The sequence below is a fragment of the Phalacrocorax aristotelis genome, chromosome 2 (genome assembly GCF_949628215.1).
Source record: "Phalacrocorax aristotelis chromosome 2, bGulAri2.1, whole genome shotgun sequence".
NCBI classification, from domain to species: domain Eukaryota; kingdom Metazoa; phylum Chordata; class Aves; order Suliformes; family Phalacrocoracidae; genus Phalacrocorax; species Phalacrocorax aristotelis.
In genome coordinates this window covers 4,794,524-4,800,523 of record NC_134277.1, presented here as the reverse complement: position 1 = coordinate 4,800,523, position 6,000 = coordinate 4,794,524, and positions in this window count along the sequence as shown.

Here is a 6,000-nt window from a genome sequence, read left to right as displayed (position 1 = left end):
TGAGGTGTCTCTCTAGTTATTGGAGGAAGAGAGACACTTTCTGAAAGTGATTGGATATACAGCAGAGGAAAGGTAGATCTTCTCCAGGGTGGAGGTCATTGTATTCCCTTTAAATCCACCCTCCTGGTGAAAAGTAACATTTAGAGTTTTCAGTCCTTTCATATTCAGATCACAAGGGGATTTGCAGGATGCCAGATATGGGAGAAATGGCTGTGCCCTCTTCTGCCATGGCTGTGCAAGCCTAAATGCTACTGAGTGCAATCAGTATGAGACTCAGTGTGAAAAAGGACAAATCTTAGCTAAAGGTCTTGTAGATATTTCGCCAACATGTGCCTGTATACCCGGGCCACACAGGTCTTCAGCCTGTAAAGTAACTACAGCACGAGGTTCCTGAGGTTCAGCAGATTTACTGGTGTGTGTGCGGGTTAATCATATGACTAAATATAATGTTTCCTGCTGAAATACAACCACCAGGAAACTGATTCAGTCTGCAATAGTTCATGTCCACAGACATAATACATTTCCTATTGTAACATGTTTTTGTTACTATCGGAGTAGACAATGTTGACAGATCTTCTTACTGCTTCCCCAGTGCCAACCTACTCTACGCTTGTTCCTTGAGAAATGTTGTAGGTCTTGCTAATAATCTGTTTTATGTACAAATGTTTACTTTGAAGTAAAGATCTGGTCAGCATGGTCAATGGTGTCTCTGGTGTCATGCAGCCAAAGTGGATGTATGAACAGTTTCAATGCGTCCAGTGCCAAAAGCGCCTGTTTATTTCTACTATTTTCTAAGGAAAATAAGTGCAGCTAACATAACGGTAGCTCGCTGAAATCAGATGAGGTGAATCCCACTGTTGCTAAGGATTTTCTTTTTTTTAAGGGTTACATGTAGGTGACTTGCAATAGATACATTATCTCTTAACCTTAGTCAAACCTTGAGTTGTCTTTTCCTGTAATGAAGGGAGGACAATACCAGCCAGGATTATAAAACTACAGCAAGTGCATGACTGCTGGAAAACTACACCTGAGAGATAGTTAGCAATGGTTAATTGTCAGTACTGAGGAAGTTATTGAGAGCTGCCAGGATCTTGTTCTGCTGTGTTATTTTCAATTTTTTTATGTCTTGACTGATGGAGTAGGGAACAGGTGTTGAAGTTGCAGACACTGTTGGGTTAGAAGGGGCAGCAGCACTCTGGAGGTGCAAGATTAAAATTTAAGATGAATGTTTTGAATTGTAAAACTGGTCTGAAATACAAAAGAAGTCGTTCTATAGAGAAAATTCACAGTGTCATAATCATACAAACACCAGATAAAGAACTACATCTACAGAAGTCAAGAAGACTAAAAGAGGACAGTGTGTAAGAAAATGAGTTGATTAGTCTAGAAGAAATAAGATTAATAATCTTTAAAAATCTCACACATTTTGGGGCAGAAGGGAACAAACTGTTCCCCAAGACACATGTTGTTGGGCTTTAATTGCAATAAGGGAGAATTGGGAAGTTTAGACGCTAGGAAAACTTTCTAATGGTAGGGACTGGCATTGATCATCTAAAGGGGTACAAGAATCACTATTCTCGAGGAAAGCCTTTAAGACAGCCTAGATAAACTGCTGTCAGGAGGATTGTAAGTGTAATTGGAGATGCTGGAAAGACGAAGCAACCTCCCAGAATGATCCATTTACTATGAAGTCCTGGCACAGCATTCTGAAAGGTATACAAGTGTTCTGCCTCTGGTTACTTTGTTTTATGGCTTTATTTCTGCAGCCTGTATTAAGATGGTGAGTTCCTTTGCTGCTGCAATGTGATCTCATAGGTTTGACAAGTCCAGCTGACACTTCACAGACTGTGGCTGTGTGATAAACCTGACAAAGTTCACCTCAAGGGTTTTTCTGGCTTGGGAAATAAGTCACAAGTTTCACCCCAAGGTCTCCCTTTTATTTTCATATCAGCTCAGCATCCAGTGCCCTATAACACTTGGCAGTTAAAAGAAATTCACTATTATAAAGAAGTCTCTGATGTTGAATCAGCACCTCGGACTGTGCCAAAGGCAAGCTGTGAGCCTGAGCCGTTGAGCCATGGTGAACCAGAGCATAGAGCATACGGCAATGATGAAATCTGGGTAACAAAAATAATGAAAATTACATTAAAAAGCCTCCCTCAAAACAACCGAATAATCAGCATTGTTCCAGTGGCACTTTGCAGCTTATGGCAGTAGAAGATTGGACCTGATTTCTTCTGCACATTAAAAAATGAAGCAAACTGTGATCCATACTGAAAACTTTCCTATAGCAATAACAATGGTTTATTCACCTCCTGTGTCTGTAATGAACTACCAAGGCTTTCATTAGCACAGTCACTGATGTGTCATGCCCAGTATTCCTGGCAGACTTGTTATTTTATGTAACACAAAAAAAAAAAAAAAAAGAAAAAAAAAATTGGTCAACCTCCCAGTGATGCACTGGGCACAGGAAATTCAAAAGGACAATTGTTGCTAAATATGTTCACTTGGAAAAAAAAAATAATAATTGGACTTTAACCCTCAGTGTGGTGGCATTTTCTAGGATTGCCAGAGAAAGCAACCATCTCACAAGACAACTGTGTTTAAATAGCACATATATGAAAAGTCTTGTCTGGAGAAACACGTAAGATTTTCTCCCATTTGATGGCAAGGGATTCATACCCCCTTTCTCATACAAAATGGCTTGCTCCTAAAGTGCGTTGACATTTGTTTGGTTAACATCCGTTGCTGCTATAAGAGGGAAATTGCTTAGTACATTAATGCTGCTGCAAGTTGCCTGCTGCTAAGCAGCAGAGCATGTGGTTTTTCTCTCCAGCATAAGCCTGGGGAGAAGAAATGCCTATTTTGGAAGATGCCTTTGGGCAAAGGATGATCCTGATGAGAACCAGCTTTTCTGTACCCTTTCTCTAGCACTGCATGCTGTGTGTCAGGAGAGCAGGCAGTGGTAAAGACTTCATAGTCCCTAATGTTACCTCCTTTGGAGAGATGTTGCTGTCACCTTGGTGGTACAAGAGAATCAGGGTGAAAGAAAAATTTGGTTCCTGATGCAGGCTGCTCTAGAGTTGTCTGGGAAATACCCTTTTGTGTCCCAGCTTAATATTTCATGTCCCAGAGTGTCACAAAAAGGGGTAATAACAGTCCTTTCACTGACACAGCTGGCAGCGGTACAGGTCTCATGGCCATGGAATTGGGATTTCCAGAGAAAGGGAAGTGCTGACTCTGGAGCTAGGCAGCCTTCCTAGGCAGCCTAAATAGTTGTGTAAATGGAGCCAGTGGAGTGTAGATGTCTACAATGGAGGGCAGTGATCACATTCTGAAAATGCACACACTAGGCATTCACTAAGATGCAACGAACGTCGGCTCAGTTTGAGCCATTTTCATAGTAGATACCTACAATTAGGAGAGACAAATGCCGCCTGCATAGCTTTGCTGTACTCGTGATGAAAAATTGCGCTGTGCTAACACATTAATCGCTGCACTGTATAGGTTTTCAGGAAGTCCAATAGGGTCTTTTACTCTCAGAGAAGAGAACAACCTGAAATGAAATTTGAAGCAAACTCTCCAAGGACGTTCATGAATGATTTTTCTCTTCAGACGCCTTCAATACTTCCTGCAAGAGAAAACAATTTTTTAATGATCTTCTCTATTTATTTGGACCAAATTGGTCATTGTTGTAAATAGGTTTGCCTCTGCTGACATTTAATTTCATTTATTTAATTATACAATCACAGATTTTGTCCCATTGCATATTCACTGCTAAACTTTTCTATTGTCTTGTAATAGCCTGAAGGGAAAGAATAAAAGAAAAGGAAGAATGAAGAGCAGAAGCAGGGAAGATCTGTAGTAAGGAGGCTCACACATCCATATGTAGTGAAAATTTAAAAAATGAAAAAGAAAAACTGTCAAAAGATAATTATGATAACTAGGTAAACACAGAGGAATGTAGAGATATTTTTGGTTCATGAGAAAAGGAAAATCTTGATCAGTGTTTAGAACCTGCTTTGATTTCACTGAATCATGAAATACCCAAATGAAAATTAATCATGTGAACTTTATGCCTTTGAATCTTGCTCATTAGAGGGTGACACAATGTCTTGGCTCCTGACACAGCAGGTGATTCATGTGGTTGATAAATTACTGCTGATCCCCCTAGATGAGTTTCTGAGAATTCAGGTCCAGCTTCACAAAGCAATTTAAGTGTCCAGCTCTGGAAGAGGATGTTACAGGTTCTGAGTTTACATACAGGGAACAAAGTCAGCCAAGTAGCTGAGGAGGGAATTTGCACCAGCTGGCATATGGAGCAAGTGGGTGCTTAGACTGGCTGAGAGCAAATGCCAAAGAGGGGGGTGTATCTGAAATCTTCCATCTTTCCCCGGTTTAGGAGCGTTAAGTCAAGGATTCAGTCTAAAACCCCTCTCTCAGTTCTTGGAAACCTTACTCATGCTGTCAGGTGTCAGTTGTGCTCAGGCACCTCTCTTGCAGAGAAGTAACCAAGTGTCTTTACATTGACTAAACTTCCACCTCATACTTTTTACATTAGCAAAATGGACAGGTTCTCCTTCTAGCCAGAACTAAGCCCAGGAAGCAGCTTCTGAATATTGGTATAAATCTGTTTAAGTCAGTGGTATTATTCTTATATGAAACCCCACCTCTGAACTCCAGCTTTCTGTACGGACAGCACTGAACATGGGAAAACATTTTCTTTCCAGCTGTCAGTGCTGGACTCCATTCCATTTCTGAGGTGTCGGGGCAAGAATACATGGATCCTCTAGCTCTTCCCTGCTTCATGGCATTGCTTTTCTCCACAGTGGTGAGAATCAGTGGTGCTTCAGAAGGGTGAAAGTCTATGGGCAGAAAGAAGGAATTGCAGTTGTCTCTGAAACTGTGAGTAATATAGTTTTCCTAGCAATTGGCACTTGCCTGCTAAAAGACTTGGCTGGCAGGTTACAGGATATTCTTCTCATGACAAGAATAACTGCAGTTTGCTGAAGTTCCCCCGGTTCTTCCTATCATTTGGCCACTGGACTGACACTGGTCCTTCACCTAAGTGGAAAATTCCCAGAGAAGTCATGGTAGTCAAGACCAAATTTGAAGTTGCTGACATTTGTTTCTTGTTCAAGTAGTAGATCCTGAGCAATTTGACATGTGAGAGCACAGAACAAAGCCTACCACTTAAACAAGTACATTTGTTTTCTGACTGAAATTTTATGTGGGATTGTGCTACAGTCCTTCAAAACCCGATCTGTTTCAGGCAAAAACTGAGTTGTTCCTGGGATCTTGGCAATTAAACATCCAGTACTATGAGCTTGCTTTTTCACTTAACAAAATTAGAAAGTTGTTGAGAGTACAGTGGTTTAAATCATCTGCTAAGAATTACTATTCAGCTAAAAAGCTACTTTCTCCCTCTTGTTCCCATCAGATATGTCCTTCATTGCCTGTCCCAAACACTTACATAAGGTTGGCAGTTATCTCTATTTCTAGATACATAATTCCAGAAAAAAATCAAACCCCACCTTCAAGTGTGATTTGGCACATAAGCTAAAGCCATGCCTAGAAAAGCTGTCTGCACAAACCCCAGCTCATCTGATATGCAGGACACTGGGTTTTCCCCTTTTTTGGTCTGGTGGTTTACGGGAACTGGGTATACAGGCCTCTGATTACTTGGCCAAGTGCTGGGGTCTTTGCCATCAGCCTGAGTAAGACGGGATGGAGCTCATTTTGTGGAAAAGTGACATAATGAGTTGGGTGCCAGCTAGATCTGCATTCTGGTGGACGTTTCTGAAGACATCCAACTGACGTGTTGCTGCTCTACTCATGTCTTCTCTCTCCTCTTCCCTCATTGCACTTATACTGCTGATTTAATTTATCCTCTCTGCCAGTTCCCTCTACTTCTGTGCAGAGTATTTGTTCTTTTGTTGCTGTCTCCTTCTGTTTCCCCACTTGATGGTTCTTCTACACAGAGGACAAGGCTGTCTCTGC